General features: G+C 56.7%; 1 protein-coding gene and 1 long non-coding RNA gene across 2 annotated transcripts in view; both read right to left on the minus strand.

The window, feature by feature from the left end:
* Positions 1 to 6,279, minus strand: part of ASB2 (ankyrin repeat and SOCS box containing 2) — a 40,386-nt gene extending 34,107 nt beyond the window's left edge. Inside the window, exon 1 of the mRNA XM_032345124.1 lies at positions 5,960 to 6,279. The gene's annotated coding sequence lies outside the window, so the exon portion shown is untranslated. The remainder of the gene's footprint in view (positions 1 to 5,959) is intronic.
* Positions 6,280 to 12,775: 6,496 nt separating this feature from the next.
* LOC116590040 lies at positions 12,776 to 15,599 on the minus strand. The gene is made up of 3 exons (XR_004285506.1): positions 15,209 to 15,599; positions 14,321 to 14,478; positions 12,776 to 12,828 (listed from the first exon to the last, which is right to left on the minus strand). It is a non-coding gene; the product is annotated as an uncharacterized LOC116590040 (long non-coding RNA).
* Positions 15,600 to 24,356: the final 8,757 nt, after the last annotated feature.

The following is a 24,356-nucleotide window of genomic DNA, read 5'->3' on the forward strand; positions in this document are numbered from 1 at the left end:
GGGCTCCGTGCATGGCATGGGATCTCTGGACGGTTTGGGGGCTACAATGGAAAGAGTGGCTCCTGAACCGTCTAGTTGGAAGACTGCTGGTGGGGGCGTGGCCGGGAGGGCCAGGGGCAAGGAGGAGGGCTGACAGACATCCTCCAGCAGGCCAGGCTCCTCTTCAGCCAGGGACCTGGGTCGGGAGTGTGAGCCCGGACAAGCTCCTCCCCGGCCTCGGGCTGTTTGTAGATGGAGCCCTGCTCGTCCGCCTTCCCGTCCCCTCGGCCTGTCTCCTGGCTCGTCATCCTTCCAGATACAGTTCAAGCGTCTCCTCCACCAGGAAGCCTCCCTGATCTGATGTCTGAGGCATCCTGAGCTTCCTCCATTGCCCTAACAGCCTGCTCTGGACCTATCCTCCCACTGAGTCTAGAAACTTCTAAATTGCAGGACTGTGTCGCATTCGTATCATGACCCCAAGGACATAACCCAAGGCCAGAGACACGGTGGATGTGTATGTCATGCTGGATGCAGAATGAAAGAAAGAGTCAAACCTTGGAAGCACAGCTATGCTTGAGAATATTCCCGTGCCCGGCTGGTGGGGCAGCTGCGGGTCTCCCACTGCCGGGGTTCGACCCTGGCTCTGCCGCTTATAGGCTAGGCGATGGGGAGCTGGTTATTCCCACCCCCGGTGCCTCACTTGGCCCATCCGTAAAATGGGGCTGGGAAGACCATACAGCCAGGGGAAGTCGTCAGCTGAATGATGTAACACAGACACACGTGGAGAACAGCCGTCAGCATACAGCCAGGGGCTCATGAAATCAGCTAATGTCATTCAGTGGCTCTCAAGATGCTGGGATTCTCTGCTCTGACTTATTCCTGCTGGATGCTGTACCTTGGACCTCGCTCCCTACTGGCAGCACCAACCAAGGAGGCTCCTTCGGAAGGGTTTGGACAATCTCCTTCATCTAAAAACAGCGACAGCAACAGTGAACCGGCCTTTCTCGTTGGTCAGGAGGTGAGGCTGGCTGTGCCCCCCCACCCCAGGACCCTTGCAGAGCCCCACTGAGTGGGCCCAGGGGCCAGTAATGGGGTCCGCACCGGGGAGGGAGGGAGGTCTCCAGGCGCTCCCCAAAGCAGTGGGGATGCAGGATGGATGCTGGCCCCTAATACCACATCCTGCGCCCCCCAGGGCACCTCCTGCCCCCTCCTCCCTTCCTGCTCACACCACCTGCTGTCCTCCGGGTTCTGGGAGGAGTCACAACCAGTCACGCCCCTCTCAGTCCCAGACTTGAATTATGTATGAGGGAGGCTGCCTGCCAGGGACCCATGTGGGCGTTCAGTGAGCACTTAGCTCAGTCACCAGTGCCGGCCACGCGGTAGGTCCCACGCGGGTATGCCAGCTAGGGTCCACACGTGTCTCTCGGGTGCTAGAAGGGAACGTGGACCATTCAGCTTAGCTCCTGTGCGATGCACGGTCGCTCTGACCCGTCCATCAGCACAGATCACAGTGGGGTTTGCCGAACACTGTACGGCCTCCCCTTGTGGTTCATTCATGGTCTCACGTGTGTTCTTGGTTTGAGACACAAGATAAATCTGTGATAAGACTATTGGTCCCATTCTACAGATGAGGAAACCGAGGCACACCAGGGAAAAGCTGACAAGGAAGAGACTAGAGGCTGCCGTGTCTGACTTGACCCTTGTCCTCACCCCGTGTAACCAACAGCAGGGGCCGGGGGTTCTGTGGGTTTGAGGAAAGGCCCGAGTCCCGCTGAAGACGGCGGGTGTGTGTTCAGAAGCACTGGGAGTGCATGAGCAGATGGGGTACAGGCATATCCACCTTACACATGCGTATATGCAACTCGCGCTCCACCCCTCAGACGACTTCAAACGTTTAGGGTCTCTCCTCAGCCCCAGGTGATCCCGACAGCAAGTGGGAACTTGCCCCCCAGGGTCCTTGACCCTATCACCCCTTGCAGGGCTCAATATCTTCTGTCAAAACTTCTCTCTGGTCTGCCCTTCCCCCCAGGCTGCAGAGGGGCCCCAGAAAAGCTATGGCAACACTTCCAGCTTGAGGGCTCTTGGCCATGAACCATTAAAATATTCTCTTTCCTTCCTGGGTCCTACTGTTTTAAAATCCCAGTCATGGGCACCTGGGTGGGGGGGATCTTCCCATTGCACAGATGGGAAGACTGAGTTACAGCCGGCACAGTAGGTTGAGAACAGGCCTGCTTGCCCCTCTTTTCCCCGGATCCTCCAGCAATGAGTATTCAGGGCAGCACCCAGAGGTCACTCACTCCGGAAGTTTCTGCTCTGGAGAAGAGGTGAGCAGGCTTGGGGAGGGGGGAGTGGAATCCAGGCCACCTTGCTTGGCCCCCTCCCCAGGAGGGTGCAGGTCAAAGCCCCAGGGTGGGTTTTTACCGGTGGGCAGTGCTGATGGCCTCACAGCTACTGGGAGTTGGGGTCTTTTGTTCAGACTCTAGAGATTCTAAGAAGCCCCTCCCAGCTCTGCTAATCCCAAGCTCTCTTTTTTTTTTTAATTTAATTTAATTTAATTTTTTAATTTTTTACTTGGGAAGTAAGGATTCATTAAGAACATCAAAGTCTAGGGCTTTCCCCCACCTCATATATCTTTTTTTTTTTTTTTAATTTCTTTTCAGCGTAACAGAATTCATTGTTTTTGCACCACACCCAGTGCTCCATGCCATCCGTGCCCTCCCTAATACCCACCACCTGGTACCCCAACCTCCCACCCCCCGCCCCTTCAAACCCCTCAGATTGTTTTTCAGAGTCCATAGTCTCTCACGGTTCACCTCCCCTTCCAACTTCCCTCAACTCCCTTCTCTCCATCTCCTCTTGTCCTCCATGCTATTTGTTATGCTCCGCAAACAAGTGAAACCGTGCTGCTGGTTTCCCTCAGGCCAGGACTTTCCCGCTTCCAAGATGGGGCCGGGCTGGAAGTTACTGAGAGATACTGCTCCCAGCAGCGGACCCCAGCCAACCCGCACCCCCCAACACGGACACTGTCCCCCAGTGTATGGAGGGGAAGCTGAGGCCCTGAGGAGGGGAGGGGAGAGGGGTCAGGACCAGCCACGGTCACCCAGGTGGGAGGTGGACCAGAGAGTTGAACCTGCCCGAAGCTGGCTCTGCCCCACTCCACCTTACCCCGGACTCTGCCCAATGGATGGGTTGTGGGGGGACGGGGGCCCCACCTGAAGGGGAGGTGACCTGACCTGCACAAACCTGACCTGAATCTGCGGTCCCAGGGCCCTGGCGGCAAGCCTTTGGCTTAGTCTCCCAAATGGAGGGCTCCTCTCTTCCCTCCCGCCCAGCCCGCCCCTCCACACCCCTCCTGGTCCACCTCCCCGTCCTTCTCCGGCTGCGGCCAGGCCCATCAGCAGGACTTGGCCACAGATAGGTCTGGGGGCAGATTCCAGGCCTCAATCCAGTTTCTGCCTGGAGCTCAGCCCATGCGGGCCTCTGCACCTCTGCAGGCAGCCTGGGGTAGGGGTGAGGAGGGGCCGGGCTTCTGGGGCAGCTCTGTCCCTCTGCAGCCCAAGCGCCACCTTGCCAGCCCTGTCCTGGGCTCCAGGAAAGCGGGGGCCTGCAGTTGGCCCCTGGGGGAGCGGGGGCTTCTGGAAGCTCTAGTTCCAGGCCACACAGTGGGAAGGTTGGGGTGGGGTACGGGCCAGGAGAGCCCTCCCAGCCCTGCTGGTCTCACGCCTCACCAGGGCCCAACCCCAGGACTGGCAGGAAATCTTTTGAATTAGGATCCCACCAAAATCTTTCTCCTTTTGTTTTTCCCTCCCACTCTTGGCCATCATTTCATTCTTGTCTCAGCTTGCCCTGCGCTTCCTCGGTCTACCCTCTCCTTCGTGTCCCTTTCTTTAAAAAAAAGTCTGGCAAAGTAGGAGTCCCTTACTCTGACACCACTACCCTCTCCAAAACCTCTCCCCCAGCTGCAAAGCTTTTAAGGGTTTCCTTGATATTCCCGGGCACTAATTAGTCCAAAAGACGGTGCTAAGGATAAAAAAGATACAAACCAGCCCCATGACAACCATCTCCTCTGGGCAGCCTGACCCTCTGCAGCTCCGAAATGGAAGGACACTGGGCGGGTCCAGAGATATTTTTGTGCCTCCTTCGGGAAAACTCTCTTGGACCTAGCCTGTCCACAATATACAGGGACCTTATGATACCCTGACTGTGCCAGGGACGGGTCTGTTTACTGCTGTGCTGGGCCCCAGGGAGGCCATGGCGTTGAATGTGGACGCTGGAGGCCAAGAGGCCAGGATCGGCTTTCCAACTCCAACGCATCCTGGCTGTCTGACTCCAGGCAAGACCTTGAACCTCTCAGAAGCTCAGTTTTCCCATCTGGGAAATGGGACTAACGATCACCTCTAATGCAGGATGCCCTTGAGAAGAGTCAAGGAGAAAAGTCACCCGAAGCCCTGGGCCAGGGTCTGGCTGACAGTCAGCGCTCCACGAACGTCCGCGGATATGGATGGCCGTGTGGTTTGTTATAAGGTCGCTGGGGGCAGAGGATCACAGGCGCTCACTGCCCGGTCTGTTTGCGCAAAGAATGGATGATGCAAAGGAGAACAGCGCCAGGTGGGGGCCGCTGCCAGCTCCCGGAGGAGGCCACGCTGTAAACAGGCCTGCCACCAGCTGTCGGGACCCATCCAACTGTTTTGGAAGGGACAGGAGCTTCTGCCGCTGGCTGCCTCGCCGTGCTCTGCCCCTGGCCGTCGCTGCAGAGGGCGCCGACTGTGGCTGCTAGGCTGGTCCCCGCTGCCTCTGCCTGGGCCCTGGAGCCATCTCCACCCTTGGCTCATGCACCTTATGTGAGGAGACCCCCGCCACCCTTCCTGTACAAGGAGGAGGGAGGTGGACTGGCCTCTGCCCTGATTCATGTTTCTGTCATTTACCTGCCCTCCGTACTTGGCACTGCTCTCCACCCCCTCCCCCAATTCCAGGCCATGTCCCCCTGCTACCGGGAAGCTCCCTGCAGTCACATCCCACCTACATCCCCTTTGCTCCAAAACAACCCCAAAATGTTACATCCTCTTGCCTGACCTGGTGGGAGCCACCTCTCGCTCTGGCTTTCCTCCCCTCCCTACCAGTTTTGTCCCTACCTCTCCCCTTCATGACCCTTTGCTGTAGCCACTCTGCATTCCCGCTGACACCCCACACCCCCTGTGGCGTGTCTGTCTTTGCCGGAGCTGCACCTCTGCCTAGAGGTCTCTGTCCCTGTCCCTCTACCTGGTGACATCCACCCAGCTAAAGCTATCCCGTCCCTGGATATGTCCTCATGGTCATACACACATACACACACACGCACACACGCGGGGGCACACGCACAGCAGGCATGCGCACTCGAGGTACTCTGCATTTCTCCAATCCCACGGCGCTCTGTTAAATCCCACCAAACATCTCATTCGTTACATTGTGTCATAGTTTCTGCAGATCAGACATCCCTTCATTGAGCCCCAAGCTGTTGCAGGTACAACTCCTGGCACCTGGCGGCTGTCTCCCCCACCAAACTGCGCAACTGCACACAGAGACTCTCCCTCAGCACCATGGACATTGATGCCCACGTGCATAAACAGAGCTATCTACCCACCTGACCTAAAAGCCTTTCTGAAGGTCATTTGTCCCCCACAGATCCTGCCAAAGGTCCAGGGCACCCACAAGAGCACCGTGGATAACCCTGTTCCATTTCCATGTTTAGAAGTGCACAGAGGAGGCATATTCTGTGCGAGTGTCCCGTGGAGAAGGCACCAGTGCATGCATACGGCTGGTTCTCTCTTCCCCACCTCCAAAGCCAGAGTCCCCAGCATGCTTTGTAACACAAGAGACAGGAGAGAGAGACACAGACAGGAGTCTTGACGACAAGGAGTCACCAACAAGTAGCTCGGTGGTCAAGTCCTAGCCAAACAATCTTTCTCGAAGTCAGTGTAAGAAAGTTGAAAGCATGCATTACCTGTTAGGCTCTGAAACAGGGGCACACGATTCAGGGGGACTAAAGAAGGTTTTCTTGAGTGTCTTAATTCAGAACATTCTCCCTGAGTTTTCCTTCTGCCCTGGCCCCGAGCTCCTGGCTGCTCTGCCAGGCCGTTCTGAAACACTTTCCTTTGAAGCAGGGAGTTTATTTCGGGCCCACCGCATGACCAGTGATGGCCAGCCAAACTATAAGACGTTGTGCATCTCGGATGTCCTGTTTGAAGATCGCACGGAGGAGGCTGCCCTCCCGCCTTCCGGCCCTGCACCGTGCGTCAATTACGGACCTCGAGGCAGAGAGCATCTCGGAGCGCTGGCCCTCACGTGACGTCGTCATTTGTGATCCTTGACATGGAGGCCATATATGGGTATGTTTCTGGAACTCCCCAGGAGGCAGCGAGAGAGGAGAGAGACAGGGAGGGTGAGAGACCGAGAGAGAGAGGGAAAGAGGGTGGGGAGCTGGGGCTGGGAGATTCGGAGACAGAGGGGGGGGGGGACACTACGGGACAGGAGAGGGGAGGGAAGTGCATGCAAAGAGCTGATGGAGAGGAAGAAAGAAAAAACAAGGAGCAGGAGGAGAGGGGATAAGGCATCCATGAGAGGAGAAAGACGAGGTAATTGGGGGAAACAGGGAAGCAAGGGAGAGGGACCCTGAGATTAATCCGGGGGTGGAAAGGGGCGTGTGGAAGGCAGAAGAGTAAAAGGGAGCGAGCAGGGAAGGGGGAGGGCACAGGGAAGGTGGGGGAGGCAGGGAGGCTGGGAAGAGGGCGGGGAGGAAGAAGGGAGCACAGAGGGAAGGCGGGGAGGCAGAAGACGAACTAGGAAACGGAGTGAGAGCAGAGCAGAGCTGGAGGGAAGGGTACTTGGGTTTGGGATAAGCAGCCTTGGCAGCAGAGTCCGCTGAGCATGCCCCGGGGGCAGAGCCTGCCCTGGAGGTTCAGGAATCCAGCCGAGGCTGTCTTTGGGTTGGGCTGGGCTGCAAAAGGCAGGATAACAAACAAGCAAACAAACAAACTAGCTCGTGCACCAGTCTTGGCAGCAGCACACAGCAGACGGAAGACTTCCCCCAGCACACAGCCAGGGAAGAAAGCCGCTGTTTCTGGAACACTCAACCCAAGCCCCACCCTCAACTCAGCCACACACACTGAGCCTCCAGGATGCTCCTGGCACACTGCCAAACACTTACATCCCCACTGGCTGGAGTGAGGGACGGGGCCGGAAATGTCACTTGGTCTAAATGGGAAAAAAATGTCAATTTCAAAGGCCCATTCCCCTTGGAAGATACTGGAGTTACAATCTCCCAGGACGCTTTCTTATGGAGTCAAATGCAAGAGAACCTCAGGATGCCTTTACAGGCTCTTGGAATGTTCCACCTGGAAATAAATCTCAGTGACGGCAGGGTACCCTGGGCTCTGGTTGAGGTTCTGGACGTCGGATCTGGTACAGGGGACTAGTCCCTGCAAGGTCAGTCCCAGACTGCGTCCCAGCCACCCAGCTCCGGCACCTGCTAAATCATGTTTCACCCCAGGCGGGGCTGCCTCGTCCCCCAGGCTACTGCAGTTGGTGGCCCCCCAAGGTTAGCTCACGCTCAGCCCCTCCCAGACCCCCGTGACATGGTGGGGGGTGAGCGAAGGGGCAGTGAGGGGCCATCCAGTTCTCTTTCTGTCTGGGGACTGTCCTCGGCGGGAGAAGTTCTAGCGGAGCCCACGGAGGACATCCCTGGGGTCCTGCTGCTGCCATGGGCTCCCCAGGGGTGGGGCACAGGCCCCTCTGCTCCCTAGCCCTTCTCAAGAGCCCCTTTTCCAGTGGCCTTCCGCCTTTCCTCTAGCTCCCAATCCAAACCTCTCGCAGTGGAGCGAGCTGGAGAAACTCACTCTCCTAGTCCTGTTGCCTCATGCCTTCGCTTTGCTTTTGAGAACCCAGAGCCTCAATTGTGGGTAAAGAGCCACGGGGAACAGAGAGTGCTCTGGGGGTGGCCTGCAGGGGGAGGGGCTGGTCGGGCACCAGTCCTCTAACAAATAGCATCATCAGTGGTGGGTGGGGGGGCTGGGGTAACTGGGTGAAGGGCATTAAGGAGGGCACGGGATGGAACGAGCCCTGGGTGTCGCATGGAACCGACGAATCCCCGAACTCTGCCTCTGAAACTAATGATACGCTATATGTTCACGAATTGGATTTAAGTAAAATAAAATAAAAAAAAAATAACTAAATGGCATCGTCCTGCTGTCCTCACACCACCTTCCTGGCAGGTGCTGTCATCACCCCCACTTGACAGATGAGGAAACTGAGGCTCATGGAGTTGGGGAACTGTATAAGGGATGGTTTAGATCCAAACAACTGCCTGACATAAAAAGCAGCGCTTTTGGCCACAGGTCTGCCCGCCATCCCCTGGCCCTCCCCCATGTAGCAGGGAATCCAAACATTGGGGCAGAAAAGGAACCCCACAAGGTTATGAAAGTCCGTTAGTGAATGTTTGCTTTTCCCCTGGTCCTCACTCATCCCAGTCGGGAGGCGTGACCCTGCAGTTAAGCCCATGTCCAACACTTGGCTGTTGACGTCATGGGCTGCTCCCTCTGGACCCGGCAGTGAAATCCCATTAAACCTATCTATGCCCGACTCTACCCAGAGATTCTTTATTGATATTATTATTATTATTTAGAGAGGAGAGAGAGAGAGAGAGAGAGAGTGAAGGGGGTGGAACAGAAGCAGAGCGAGAAAGAGAATCTTAAGCAGACTCCACACCCAGCATGGAGCCCGATGTGGGGCTTGATCTCACGACCCGGAGGTCATGACCTGAGCCGAACCCAAGAGTCTGACACTTAATGAACTGAGCCACCCAAGCGTCACTCTACCCCAGACATCCTTATGAATTCATCTGAGTTGAAGCCTGAACAGCCCTGATTTCTTACAAGTTTTTATTAAAGCATCGTACACATGAAAGTGCACATACGTGTACAGCTCAATGGAATTTCACAGACAGAAGACACCCAGCCTTTGCACCAAAGGGAGGATATTAGCAGCACCCCAGAAGACATCCCTGTTTTGCACCCCTCCTCTGCCCTGCCTCGACAGCCACCACCCATCTCCTCCTGCCATAGGTGGGTGACCACTCCCCTGACCTTTAACGGTAAAGGTTGTTTTCAGTGTCATACGAATGGCATCACACCTGTGTCTACTTTTGTTCCACGGTGTATGGCAAGATTCCTTCTCAGGACCATGTGGTTTTCTACCCAGACTATGCCACAGCTTATCTGTTCTACTATGGGTGGCCATGTGGGCCATTGCGACAGTGAGGAATACAGAGCTATGGACATTCTAGCACTTGTCCTTTGCTGCATGCATGTCCCATGTCTGTTGGGGATGCACCTCAGATGGGAGTCACTGGGTCCTGGTATGGGCGTGTGTTCAACTTTAGTAAAGCTATCAGTTTTCCAAAGTTGTACCAATTTGCATTCCCGTCAGCGTGGATAAGAGTTCCAGTCGCTCCGACTTTTGTAATATTATCTGTTCTGATGGGCTTTGGAGACATCTCATTGCAGCTTTAATTCGCATGTCCCTGATGACAAACAACACTGAGCACCAGAGAGAGTCCCTGGCCCCCGCGACCTCCGGAGCCCTCTCAGGGTCACCAACTTTGTACAAGACCCCAGAGGTGGGCCCCTGGAACAGTCCCTGCTGGGGCCACGAGCAAACAACTGGTCAACCTGCGGGGAGCAGCAAGGACACGACCCGCGAGACAAAGCCCCCTGGGCCCACACATGGCGCCAGGAAGCTTCTACGTTCTGATCCTAAACAGAACCCACCCTCCCTCCCTCTCTAGTCCCCTAACCTGTTTTCTTTTTCTCTATAACCCTTATACCCCCCCTTTCTTATCACAGATTTATGTCATTGGTTTATTGCCTATGTCTCCCATCTAAAATAGTCTTTCTGTTCACTGCTGGCTGTCAGTGCCTATAACAGTGCCTGGCATGTAGTAAGGGCTCACCACATGTTGAATGTCTGTGCTAACATTGAAGGCACACAGCTTCTAGGTCTGAACGGGGGAGGCCTGCAGCCCTGCCTGCCAGCTTCAGCCTGAGTCTTGTCCACACACACACACACACACACACACACACACACCTCTAGCTTATCACTTTCAGGCTTCCCTCCTCATTTACTTTAATCTGAATTCCCATAAATAGAGGGGTGGGTGTGTGTGTGTGCATGTGATGGGGAGGCTGTTCGTAGAGCCCTACCCCCAGCAGGGCCCCGGAGAGGATGCCGACACCCGCATATTTTCCTATGACAATGACACCTCTTCCAGGAACCAGGAACGAGAGAAAGAGAGAGAGCGCGAGGAGAGGAAGCACCAGCTAAGCAGGGAGGAGGGAGCTGAGATGTGGGTCAGTGCCAAGTCCAGGGACGGCTCTGACCCAACCATGGAATGTCAGCCACCAAAATAAGCACCCCTGTGGCCTTGGCATCCTGGCCCCCAGCCCTGGCTGCCTCTTGATATTAGTTTATTTTGGTTTCAAGACATGAAGCACGGACAAGAGTCCAGTCCTCACTCTGGACAGCCTCCTGGATGGGGGAGGGGGGTGGACAGAGCTCAGACGGCAGGGGGAGGAGGGGTGCCCATGAAGGCTGGGTTCTGGGAGGGAGGAAGGTGCATCTATGGAAAGGGAAAGCAGGGATCAAGGAGGAGGCAGAGACAAACCCCAGCCTCTCTTCCTTTTTTTTTTTCTTCTTTTTTTAAGATTTTATGTATTTATTTCACAGAGAAGGAGAGAGAGAGCACAAGCAGGAAAAGCAGCAGGCAGAGCGAGAGGGAGAAGCAGGCCCTCCATCAAGCAGGGAGCCCGACGCAGGGCTCGATCCCGGGACCCTGGGATCATGACCCGAGCCAAACGCAGATGCTTAACCGAGAGCTCCCCAGGCGCCCCTTCTCTGCCTTTCTTTAAAGTGGGCACTATGTCCTCTGCTGTGCGGCCAACGACGCTTTCTTCTGGAACAATCCGGACCCCCTCAACCTCGCAGCTCAGGGGGCCAAGGGAGAAAAGACAGACGCTCTTTCCCATTTCTAGAGAGCAGAGCGGGGCACGGCGCTCAGCCCTCAGACGGGAGGAAAGCACAGGCCGGCCTCGTGCCCTGCCAACAGCCTACATGAGCAGATGGAGAAGGAGCCCTCGGGACTGGCAAGAGGCCACCTGGTCCCCCTGCTCTCTCCAACGCCCCACGTGCATGTGAGGGGAGGAATTGTGGATCTTACAAGGGTTACCTTGTATGAGCAGATCTGAGGTAGAAACCCAATCCTGGGACGTGGGGCTCTTGGAGCCAGCTGGGGCCTTCCTGAGCCATAACTGACCCCAGACAAGAGCAGCCTGGACAGAGCCACAGGACAAAAAGACATGGCAGGGCCCTGGGATCAGCCCGCCTCGTGGCTCCCTGCTCTAGACCCCTCAGACATCCCACCAACCACCCTTGGCTGGCCGCGCTGAGGGACCCCTGCCCAGAGGCACAGAGCGAGGCCACCTGGCACCGCTCCTGGCTCTCAGAGCCCTGGGGAAAGGCCCATCTCCAGCAGAAACCCTGGAGTCCGGAACCCTCTGTGTGAGTGTTCTGACACCCGCCGGTGGCTGTCTCGCCCCTGGAGGGTGTCCTGGGCCTGACAGGGACATGGCTGGGACATGCTTGGTTTGCACTGTGCAGACAGTATCGTCTTTTTTGGGAGATGCTGCCCACGTGCAATTCCAGGGAGCGCCACACCATCCCGATTCCCGCACGGCCACCGGGGTCCGATAATCCCCACCTGTTCCCCCCTTGCTGCTGGGCCCTGGCCACGGCCCTGCACCTCGCCAAATCTGTTTCATCTTTGGAGAAAAATGGGAGTGACCACCCTCCGTCCCACAGCTCGTAGGGGGTTTGATAAGATCCCAGGGCTCAGAGAGCCCGACTTAGGGGACGCTCATCCTCGGGATTTCTTTCTTTGCTCCTGCCACCCGCAGGGGGTTGTGGAGGAGGGAAGGGCGTCTCCCATGGGTCGGGTGAGCTCAGGCAGTGGGCAGGCCTGAGGCTGACCCATCCTGGAGGCTTTTGGCCCTATCCGTGGGTCAGGTCCCTTGGCCCCCTCCAAGAGGGCCTGATCTCACTGTGCCTGAGTCACCCCTGGGAAGTGAGAAACAAAGTTCAACCCAAGTTAACTGTTGGGAACGGGTTTTCTAGGAACACCAATGTGTCCACGGTGGGACCTGGAGCTTCCTACTACCCTTTGGCAGGAGAGAAAGGACCCTTGCATGCAGACCCTCACACCCAGCCTTCTTCCCCAGGAAGGAGCCATGGGCCGGGTCAGGCACTGTAGGGCCATGGGGACGTAGCAGCTCCCGGCTCGCCCCTCCCAGTCCGGCCAGAGCCGGTGCCATTCGTGGACCTGTTGGCTCTGGAATTGCCATGAACAGGGGAAAGCAGATGCCTCTCGAACGCAGGCCCTGGGCCCGCTGCTCTGGAGGCAGAGCTCACTCCAGACACGCAGCTGTCCCAGAATTGGCACCTCAGGCCAGTGTGGACTGCTCCCAGGCTTAACTTTCACCCCAGCCCTGCTCCTGGGGCATCCAAAGTGGCCAGCGATGTGACCTCGCAGAGGTGTTGGCCAGCGCCGCCGCTCTGGGGAGGGTCCTGGGGTTGCTTTGATGAGGATGGCCTGGGTCCTGGGTGTGATGGGCCAGGGGAGTGGACTGGGGGTCCTGCGGCATGGCTGCCTCCTACAGGAGAGTCAGCACCCTACTATTATAGGTGGAGGCCCCGGGGCATGCCTGGGACTTACCTGCCCTCGGTGACGGTAACACATCTGCCCACCAGCCTCTCTCCCACACAGAACTATAAGAGCCAAAGAGCAAAGAATGTGGGAACAGGGAGGTTGTAGGATCCAGCAGCCTTTCTCGGAGGCCAGGAGCCAGAGCCAAAGAGCAAGAGGAGCTGGCCAGTCTCTGTGGAGGCCTCGGCTTCTAGAAATCCACTCTCGCCTTCTCTGCAGCTCCCTCCCAGGATAACAGTGCGCCCTTAGCGATGGACAGTCACAGGGTGCTGTGGAGCCTATCTTCCCCCTGTTGGGCAGATGGGCAGCAAGCCCACCACAGCAGAGGAAGATGAGCCCAGAAAGCAAGGCTGGACCTCCTCATGAGTGCATTCAAGATGTGTGCTACCCCCGGTGAATCCCAGAGATGCTTGGGTGGGGAAGATAAGGTTTACGATAGACGGCAAGCCCTAGTGAGTGGCAGGAGGCTTCACAGGCAGTTTGGGGGTCAATGTCATTGTGCCTCATCATTCCCACTCCAAGAGGTCAAACTGGGGCCACTCCCAGCATAGGACCACTTGGAAGGTGACTGTCCCTGATCTCCCTGTGGAGCCCAGTGGCCAAGGATCCAGACTGCAGTCATCCACCAGCCCTGCCCCTTGCTCGCTCTGTGACCTTGGACCACCTCCTTAACCCCTCTGAGCCTTGGCTTCCTGGTACATAAAATGAAGGAAGAATGACCGTACCCAGATCTCATAAGAAAGTATCCATATCTTCCTTAGAATAAAGACTTATAAATGTTAGTAGTGGTTATTAGCTTAAACTTCCTTGTAGAGACAGAGGAGATGGGGGTTGGCAGAGAAAAAACTACTTCACTGGGACAATTTCCTCCCAGTGGACATTTGACAATTCCTGGAGGCATGTTTGGTAGCCAGGACTGAAGGGGCGTTGCTCCTGGCATCTAGTGGCTAGAGGCCCGGGATGTTCTAAACATCCTACAAAGGATAAACACACAAACAAACACGCGACAAAGCAGAGAACCACCTCCCCAGGATAGAATTAGCACAGAGTTAACTGTTGGAATTAACAGCCCAGATGATCGCAGGGCTGTGGGGGAGAAGCCTGGCTTGCCATGGGACAAAGGCTGGTGGGAAGAAAATGAGGTCTGCCCCGAGCCGATGAGGGAAGGCACAGGGGTCTCCCCTTCGCTCCTGGGCTGACTTCAGACTTCAGGAAGAGCTGCCATCAATGGGGCCCAAGTGTCTGGATTTCAAATGTCTTTGAGTGTTATAGGAATGGCTCCTTGAACGGGGCTCATAAACCAGCCCTGAAGGTCACACAGGCAGAGGGAAATGCAGTCACAGTTTGAGCAAAGCAAAAGGAATAGCTTCGGTGATCATTGTGAAGTTGGGGTTTCTCCATTTAGCAGGAAAGGGCGGCCCCCAGATAGGTCTCAGCTCTGCCGGGCCAGACTCCTGCTGGCGGCGGGCGCACTCAGACATGGACATGCAGGGGCACACCACACGCACAGAGCTCACACTCTGTAACTGAAGAAAAGAGGTGCTTTTAACCCACCGGTTGGCGCTCCAGGTGCTGAATGGGCTATTCTGGGCTATTCTGAGAACTCTGAGTCTCTGTGAGACGGGAATGGGTAGCTACAGGTCGGCGCACGCACCTTTGTCCTCTGAGATCAGGATTCCTACTCGTCAGCTGGAATTCCAACCGAGCCTACCCTACATATTTTCAAAACAGAAATAAAAAATGGATAAGAATGATTTTGGAAGAGTCCCTGAATCCTGGGCTCCAACCCCTCATCCTTTGTAATTTCCAAATACAAGCTATTGGCCACAATTTAGTTAATGTGTTTGCCGCTGATCTTCGTGCGCGAAGACAGTCTCACAGCCATGCACGCTTGCCGCGTTGCACGTGACCTAGGGAGGCTGCACCCCCTCCCCCAAGCCCGCCAGGCCTCAGGGAACCCTGGCTTGAGTGGACACTGGGAAGGAGGGTGGGATGTGTCTCACACCTGCAGAGTGTGGCAGGGGGATGTGACCCCCCCACCATCTTACTAAGCAGATGGAGGCTCAGAGACTTTAAGGTGAATTTCCAAGTTCGCTCAGTTAGTACGGGGTTCAGATCTTTAAAATTCCTTTCTCTCTCTGTGCATTCCCTTTGTCCTTCACTTTCAAGTTTTCCTGGGGCCGCTGATGCCAGCCAGTATCGGCTCCAAACTGCACTGTCATAGCTCCTGGCCTGGCTATCGGAAAGCGTGTGACCCGGGCACAACATCCCCACCCCCACCCCCCGCCACCGCCGCCTGCAGCGGCCAGGGCTCTGCTCAGGTTGGGGCTGCTGCCAACCGCAGGGCTCCTGGTTGGGAGCTGACTTTTCTGTCCGTGCAGGGCCTGTTCTGTGGCCCCTCAGTCCTCGCCCTTCCCGCCAGGGCCCCGGGTCTATATTTACCAGCAGTGCTGGCGCCTACAAGAGCAGGTGTCTGCTGTGCAGAGAGGCCTGGGAGACAGTCCTCAGTGGGCTGCTGTGCCCAGCGACTGGCTTCATGGCCGGGGCAGTCCGGGGCCCGTCCGGCTGAGGGCTGCCGCCTCCCCCGGGGGAAAGCAGATCTTGGGAGAATCTACACAGGCCCAGGGTCATGCCTGTTGCTTAGTCGTCTTGATGGGGTGTCCAAGGTCCCCCCGTGACCAGCCCCGCACACCTTCCTCGGTCCCTCTTTTCATCAGATGCCCCATCCTCCCTCCCCCCGTCTGCATGCTCAGGCTCTTGGACCCTCCTGGACTCGCGCATTCCCTTGGGCCCTTGGGCAGGTTCTGCAGAGCAGGGGTGCGGGGTGGGCGGTGCTCCCGCAGAGTGTGTCGTACACAAGGCAGCCCGGGGAGCAGGCCCTTCTCACCTGTCTGTCGGAGTCACAATTAGCATCTTCCTCATGGGGCTGGTATAGGGCTGACCTGAGTAACGCACCCAGAAAGTCTAGGGCAGCGGCTGCCTGAGGCAAATGCTCAGTAACTGTGACTCCTATTTCCATCCTCAAAACACACATTAAAGGCCGTGAGCCCTACAGAGAGCCAGAAGCAATGTCAGCTGCTGGGATGTTCGAGCCCTACCTGTCGGGAGGCACGGCCTCAAACCAGGCTTCAAACCAGCCTCAAACCCCGCAAATGGGGGGCGGCCGAGAGGAGGGGTGGGAGGAAGGATAGGATCAGGGAAGAGGGGTAGAGGTGCGGACAGGGAGGAGGGGTGAGGCGGGGAGGAGGGAGTAGGGGAGGCCTTCCAACAAAGGGGATTATGGTCGCCCTGAGTCTTGGCAGAGGAGGAGTGTGTAGGTGCACAGGTGGGTGCTGGGTAGCCCAGGCAGGGGGCACAGCAGGAGCCAAGGTCCACAGCACTGAGGCTGGTGGCCAGCTTGGCAGCCACGGGCGATGGGCGTGGCCAGAGGGCAAACGTGGGCCTGAGCAGGTGGCAGGGTTGGATCGGGAGAGCTTTGTGCGTCATGTCAAGGGCTTGTACTGTATGGGGGTGCAAAGGAGAGAAAAGGGGGTGTGGTGGTTTGGGGTTTGGTGTTGGGGTGCTTTGGGCCTACGAAAGGCAGACATTTCTCCCTGGCTCATGTATCAGCCCAAGGTCAGCCCACCAGGGTGGCAGGGAGCTCTGCTTCTCAGTCGGTGAACTGGGTTCCCAAATTGCCAGTCATTCCTTAAAGCCTATGGCCGTCCATCTGTCCATCCGTCCGCATGTTTAGAGGGGTGGTTGCCACAGATTGCAGAGTTCTGCAGGCTGGGAAGGCCAGCCCACGTCTATGCGGGCCCCCAGCCCTAGCTTGTAGACGGCTGCCTTCTCGGCTTACCCTTCCTCGACAAAAGCAGCACAGGGAAGTTTTTTAGCAGTTCAGAATTAGTCTCTTTTCTTTCATTTCTACAGCCTAGTGCAAGGTCTAGGGGCTGGGGGTGGGGTCTGAGGAAGGAAGGAGGAAGAGAGGGAGCGAGATGGGGGAGGGGGGAAGGGAGGAGGGAGCCAGGTGTCTGTGTTGGGAAATACTTGGATGAAAGCGTGGGGTGGATGTGACTCCCATCTCCTTCGGGGTCTTCAGCGGGGGGAGGACCTCTGCAGGACAGAGCGAAGAGTGTGGGCCCAGGGAGGAGGGCAGTGGGAACAGGCGGTGTGGAGGGCCAGCCCTGCGCAGGTGACTGCCCGCCTGCCTGCACTTCCCAGAGAGGCCAGCTGGGCTGCTGGATGGTGGCTGCTGAAGACAGCGGCCAGTGTGCTGGGGGCAGGGTCCCGTCGGGGTGGAGACAGCAAGGGGCTTGAATGGCAGGAGAGCACAGTATCCATCATCAGAAGAAATCTTAGGGAAAGGTTTGGGCACAAGGGTCCCGGGGACCTGAGGAGCTTGGAGCCGATCACGGCACTGCCACGCAGGTGAGAGACCCCGTGGACATCAGGTTCCAGCGCTCTGCCTCTGTTCTGCACCTCTTGATGGACTCCTAACAGAGTCTCTTAACGGAGGATTGGGGGTCCCTGAGGAGTATCTGCGACTCCGTCCCTGTCCCTACCCATCTTTGCAAGGAGTGTCTTCGGTACACATGATCAAGGGGACAGAGCCCAAGGGAGATTAAGAAACCCTGGTTTCCTTTTCTAGACTGAGCCGGCCCCCTCCTTTGCTGTCAGGTGCTCCCAGCCCTTCCATGCGCAGAGCTTTGCCCCAGACTCGCCCTCTGGCTTTTGACTGAATCCAGCCAATGGGAGGCCAGGTGGGCGGGACCAGGGCAAGGGGGCAAGGGGTTTATTTCTCCAGCTCCTCCCCTGCTTGGCACCCGGGTTCTGATGGGGACTCCGTCTGCCATGGCCGCAGCACCTGTCCCGCTGGACTCCGGATGCCCTGCTCAGTCTCAGCGCCCTTGACCCTGCCCACACCTCTACCAGTTCATTGCTTCTCTTTATTTACCTGACGCGTGTGCCTGCGGTGTTTTGCGGTTGGGGTTGTCAGATAATATACAGGATGCCCGGTTCCTTTTGAATTTCAGATAAGCAACAAGCACTTTCGGTATAAGTATATCTTCAGTATGGCATGGGACATACTTACACTCTGATTCCTTGCTGTTGATCTGAAATTCAAATCCAACTGTATATCCTTTTTCTTTCCAAACCTGACAGTCCTAGCTGCAGAGCCCTTGATAGATACTAACGTGTCCCGTGAGTCATAGAATGTTTCCAGAACAGGTGGGTTTGAACCCCCTACATGTTCCCATGCACAGACAGCACTAGGGGCTGCTTCTTTCTCAAGATGGGACAGCGGGAGGCTGCCCTGGGGACCAGAACGTAGCCTAAAACTGAGACTGACCCAGACGTCTCCCCGCTTGCTGGCATCAGCTCCTAAAATGTCCCCAGGAGCGCACGCAGAGGCATCCGGGTCCTTGCTCCCATGAGCAGGTCCTGGCCATTGACAGTGACATGACCCGATTCTCAGCACCTTTGAGGCCACAGCAGCGCCCCACCAGGTCTGGCAACCAGGACAAGGACATTTGGAGAGAGAGAGAGGGCATTCAAAAGATCTGGTGTCCTCCTGTGAACTTTAAACTAGGTGCGGAGATCGAATGCCCTTTCTCTCACTCCCTAGCCATGGGGTTCTGGGCCTCAGCTTCCTCATCCGTAACATGGGACAGTAATTCCTAGAGGGCAGCCCGCAGTGAGATTCAGTTAAGGACAGCTCGCGGCGCTCACACAGTAAGCGACAGGCTCGGGACTACACTGAGGCCTGCCCGCCTCCCGAGGCCCAGCCTGTCGTCCTCTGACTTAGGAAATAGTTGTTGCCGTAACAAATCCCAAAATTTACAAGGGCTCAACACAACAGTGTGTTTCCCGCTCTTGAAAATCTACAGGCAGCTGCTGGTCTTCATCGGCTCACAGCTGTCCATCCCGAGGTGACGCAGGGACCCAGGCTGTGTCTGTGGGTGTCTGTGGTGTGTCTCCACCATCGCGTGTGCCTTCCCGGGCCGCCGCGCTTGTGTGCACAGAGGGGCGAGCAGAGAGAGAGAGTGTGAAAGAGGACACAGAGAACATTCTGTTGGCCCGGCCTGGGAAGGCTAGACACTCCTCCTGTTACATCGGCCAGCTCGTGTCTTGGTCCCCGGCCACTAGTAACTTCAGAGAGGCTGGGGAACGTTTTCTGGCTCTGTTCCCAGGAAGAAGGGGAAACCGTTTCTGTGGTGGCCAGTGGCCTCAGCCCCATTTCCTTGGCCCCGGAAATGACACAACTGACAGCACCGAGAAGGGTTTGCGAGGAGGCCCCAGGAGAAGGTAGCCCCAAAGAAACGAGGCTGTGTTCTTCGTTTGGGGCCTCCAGGAGCCGACTAGAATTTGAGTTTACCCTGTATGTGGGGAGGTAGCGCACAAAACATGGTGTGCGGACGTGAGACAGAAGAGGCAATTCAGCAAAGGGCATATTCTCGGGCCGGTCAGCACTGTGGGCAGTGGCAGCTGCTGGGGACTGTGGGAGCCAGTGTGGGATCGGAGCCTCAGAGTCGTCCAGGAGGACGAGCGGGGTGTGTCTGCTCCTCCCATCAGTCTGTGTTTGAGGGCTAGTGACTCCCTGGCACTTCTGGCTTCTAACATGGCAAAGGATGCTTGAGCGAGACACACAGGTGCTAGCAGGTGGAGGGCTGAAGGCGGGCCCTGAGTAGTCAGGGTTGGGGACCCAAGCAGGGCACCCCCAATGTGGGCCGTACGTAGCAAGTTTGCAAGGGACACTTGATTTCCTTTCAAATGGCCCCTTGAAGGGACAGGCAAGGGTAAGCTCCCACCTGACAGCCATGTCCATCCCCTACACTCCAGCCCGATGGCTCCCGGAAGCCAGGGCAGAGAGTCTGGAGGCTGTGTGGCCGAGAGCTGAGCACTGGACTGGGAGTCCACTGACCCACTCTGGAACCCAGCTCAGCCTCTTCCTGGCTCGAGACCTTGGGCAAGTACGTCACCTCTTCTAGGTCCAGTCCATTCCCTGGTCACTTAATGACTCACTGGATGCCCACTAAGTAGGACCTTAAATGTGCTGGGCGCTGAGGATACAGCTGAGGACACAGGCAGCCCGGCCCTCCAGGGCTCACAGGCACTTACAGCTCTGGGCTTTTTTTTCAGGAAAACAGGGGGGAGGGCATCAGAAAAGCAGAGCATACTCCCAATCCGTCCTTGGAGGGCAAGTTCTGTTCCGGGCAGCAGAGCCTCTCCCCAGTCCCTTGCCTGCTCCCAGGAGGGCGTGCGTTCTAGCAAGCTTCGGATGCTGGAGGCGCGCACAGGTTGCACCTGTAAGATGGGTGTGCTCGCTGCCCCTGGGCTGAGATTCAGGCGAGGGGAGATAGCTGGGTGCCTCCGTATTTTGCAGGGCCTGGCACAAAATGAAAATGCAAGCCCCTTGTTCAGAGATCATCGAGACTTTCAAGGCAGCCACGTCAGAGCCCGAGACTCAGCATTCCTGAGTATGGGACCCCGTGGGTCTGCAACTCTGGGAGATCTTGCTGCAAAAGAGATTTTGTAAACTGTGAAGGACAGAGCCCGTGGGAGAGGTGGTGACCAACTGAGGACAGCAGGAGTCTGAATGAGCACAGGGGTAAACGGCCCCACCCTAAGTCCAAGCCCCATCCTCTGGCCAGAGGCACTGAGTCAGACTGTCTGTCCTCAGAAAGGGCCAGCTGGTCCCCTCTGACCTTGGCCAAGGCCCAGCCATGCTGTTCCAGGGTCAGAGGGGTTGGCAGCTTCAGGACCTGGAGGCACAGGCTGTCTGAGAATTACAGACTGCATTCGGTGATGCCCAAGGACGCCCAGTACTGGGAAGGCCTCTCAGGGCCTGGGGACCAGCTGCCCAGTCCCGCACCCACCCCCTCAGCCCAGGGAAATCTCTGCTCACAGTATGGCACACCTGTGCGTGCAGAAGCCTCTGGTGCCTCCAGCAAGCTCAGTGGGGTTCACAGATGGCCCTCTCAGGAAGCCCTCAGGACTTCATCTAGAAATACTCTCCTGGCTTTGAGAGCTTAGAATCTGAAGGTCTCATGATGGTCTCAAGGCTGTCTCGCTGTGACCTTGCTCTTCATGCCCGGGAGGTCCTGAATGCCCCCACAATCCAGCCTCAGTCCTTAGCCTGTCTCTTGCAGCATTTCCTGTCCCTGTCCACCCATCAGGGTTCTCGGGGTCTGCCTAAGGCTGAGCTCAAGGCCCAGGTTCTTCTCTGCAGCTGCTGGGGGAGAATCTGCTTCCAGGCCTGTTCGGGTTGCTGGCAGAGAGAGTTTCTGGCAGCCGGAGGACGGAGGTCCCCATCTGCTCGTTGCCTATCACCCGGGGACTGTTCTGGGCTCCCCGATCTTTGCTGCCTGACCCCTCCATCTCAGCGTGTGAGAACCTGCCTCACCTCGAATCTCTGTCTCGTGGCAAATCCCTCGAGATCCCTCTTCCTCTACCGGACAGAGAAGTTTTCCAGGGCTCCTGCCATTAGATCAGGCCCCCTGGGGGGGCTCCCTGTCTCAGGTTCACTGATCAAAGCCTTAGCTACAGCTGCAAAATCGCAGGTGGGCCTGCCCATCATCGTCACAGACCCAGCCCCGGGCAGGATCCGGTATCCTCTCCCACTCGGCACGCACTCCCCGCCGCCGTCCCCATGCTTTCAGGATGCGGCTTCAGGATGTGGTTCTCGTCTTCCTCTCCTCTCGCTGCTACCCCTGCTTGGACTTTGCCGTGTTCATCCAGCATCATAAAGACTCCCTTAAAAAAAGATAGTAAAAAAGGGCTGGGTCCAGGCCACCCAGGGAGCTGGCAGAAGCCACCCCAGCTGGGGACACTCAGTCTCCCTACTCCAAGGCAGCTCGTGTCCCAGAGACTTAGGGCCTTGATCTCCTCTGAGCTCAGCAAATAGAGTGACCGCTCAAGGTCAGATAAGCCCTTGGGGGACTGTGGGAAGTGCTGACTCTTGTCTGTGGGTCAGCTCTGACGGCCAGGGGTCTGATGGCTTGAGATGACCCAGACTGGCCCTTTTTCCAGCTTGACTGGAGAGCATTCAAGAAGAGGGTCTGGCCTTCGCTAGAAATGGCTGTGGACCCGGAGGCTGTGGGCCGGACCCTGGACAGAGTAGCAGGAATAGGAGTGGCTGATTTTTGAGCACTTCCTACGTGCCAGGTGCTAAGTCTATGTGTTTACCAGCTAATTTAGTTCCCATTGTATTTATGAGGGAGGTAGTATTGTTAAACCCATTTTACAGAGGAAGAAACTGTGGCTCAATGAAGTTAAGGGACTCGCCCAAGGCCAGACAACTCGTGCCTAGAGCAGGGCTGCCAAGGGACAGCACGCCTGCCTTCACTGTCCCTACCGCACCAAAACAGGCTCCATCAGTCTGTGCTCCCTTGTTAATCACAGGTTTGTGAGAGCCAGACACTGGGGCGAGGGGAGGGGGCATTGAACCAGGACCAAAGGAAGGACAATATGGGAGACACTTCTGCCCCTTGTGTAAGGTAGGGCAGATATTCTAGAGATCAGAGTAGCCCAGAGGTGAACAAGGCTACTTTGGGAGGGGATGAGTTGCCTGTCATTGGATATATGCAAGTGAAAAGACCACTCATTTTGAGGCTCTGCTAATAACAGACCCGGTACTGAGTGCCTTACGCTCAGCCGTCTGTAGATCCTAATAGCTGTGTCACATAGGCACTGCTGTCCCCATTTGCAGATGAGGAAACCAAGGCTCCAGGACATTAAGTGACTCCATGAGGGCTCTGCAGATGGTTAGTGGGGAGGTGTGATTCACACGCTGAGTTGTGTATCTCCAGAGCTCTGCCTGTGCCTACACGCCTCCTGAGCACCTGCTGGGTATCCAGTACTATTCTTCTAGATGCTGACACTCCAGCGGGGACACTCTCATACCAGTCCTGGCTCTCGTGGCGGTCACACTCCAGGAAGACAATCCTGAGTAATGAGTACTAACATGGAATGCAGCGCGAGTGAGGGGAGACCAGGGTTGTTCGACACGGTCAGGGAAGGTCACTCTGAGATGGTGGCACCTGAGCTAGACCTGAAAGGCAAGGAGGAGAAAGCACCATGAAGGACTAGGAGAACAGTGCTCTGGGCAGAGGGAGCCACAGGTGCAAAGGCCCTGGGGTGGATCAGGGGAAGACTAAGACCAGTGTGGGAGGAATGGCCACTGTGGACCATTTAGAACCTGGCCAGAGTTGGAACTTCATTTGTCATTACTGGAGGTTTTTTTTTTAAGATTTTATTTATTTATTTGACAGAGATCACAAATAGGCAGAGAGGCAGACAGAGAAAGAGAGGGAAGCAGGCTCCCTGCTGAGCAGAGAGCCCGATGCGGAACTCGATCCCAGGACCCTGAGATCATGGCCTGAGCCGAAGGCAGCAGCTTAACCCACTGAGCCACCCAGGTGCCCCTGGAGGATTTTTTTTAAAAAGATGTATTTATTTACTTGAGAGAGAGGGCTCATGGGGAGAGGGGCAGAGGGAGAGGAAGAAACGTAAAGACTCTGTGCTGAGCATGGGACCCACCTCGGGGCTTGATCCCACAACCCTGAGATCATGACCAGAGCCAAACCCAAGAGCCACACTCTTAACCACCTGCGCCACCCAGGAGCCCCAGGAGGAGTTTAAAACAGCAGGTGCTGCAGCCACTCACGGCCGCTCATGAAAACTACCTGTTAAATTTCAGGACTCTTGTAAACAGGGACCATAAACTATTAGCAGCTTGAAATCAGCCACAGTGGGAGTAGTCACACCGTGGAAATTGGGAAGCTCCGCAAATCCTGACTTTGCCCCCCAGGACAGCCGACCATCCAACTTTTACCTGCATAGCACTGGTTTTGGGCAGAGAAGTGGGGAGGTTATGTTTGCTTTTGAAGGAGAGCCCCCTGCTGGGAGGAGAATGGCCTGTTGGGGACTGAGCAGCACGTTGGCCAGCAAGGAAGGCCGTTGTGTTGGTCCACGTCGGAGAGAGGAGGGTTTGGACCGGGGTGGGCCAGTTAATGGATTCAGGTGATTTTGGAGGCAGAACCAATAAGCCTCATCGACCGGACCCTCTTTACTGAAGCTCATGGCGGGGAGATGGCCTGGCCAGTGGCGCTCCTGGAACGTGGGAGAGGTGTAATTTGAGTCCAGGTCTGTGGGTACCCTGGGGTCACGGCCAATGTCTCAGTGCTCCCTGCTAGGAGGGCCCATCCTTTGGAGAGCTGCCCCCGAGATGATCTCAGAGCGTCTGAGGACCTGCTGGGGTAATTCCCCCGCTCGGGGACCTGGACCTCGCCCTGGAGTCGGGCAAGGAGGAGGGCAGAAGGCAGGCTGGGGGCCTCAGAAGCGGGGCGGTCATCGTCCTGCTGTCCGGGCCCTGGGCTTCTCTGGCTCTCTGCCTCCTCAGTACCTCGGCCGGGAGGCAGGGGATAGGAACAGAGTTCTGAGATCCCATCTCCGTGAGGGCATGGGATGCTAAGCAGTGTGGGGTCTTGGCATACAGGCAGAAGAGGTCACGCCTGTCTTCCTTGCACCCACCTCCACCCATAGCCCCCCCAACCCCCAACCCCTGCTTACAGCCAGGCCCAGGCTTCACTCACACTTCACCCATTCC

This window comes from Mustela erminea, chromosome 5 (genome assembly GCF_009829155.1).
Source record: "Mustela erminea isolate mMusErm1 chromosome 5, mMusErm1.Pri, whole genome shotgun sequence".
Lineage (NCBI taxonomy): Eukaryota > Metazoa > Chordata > Mammalia > Carnivora > Mustelidae > Mustela > Mustela erminea.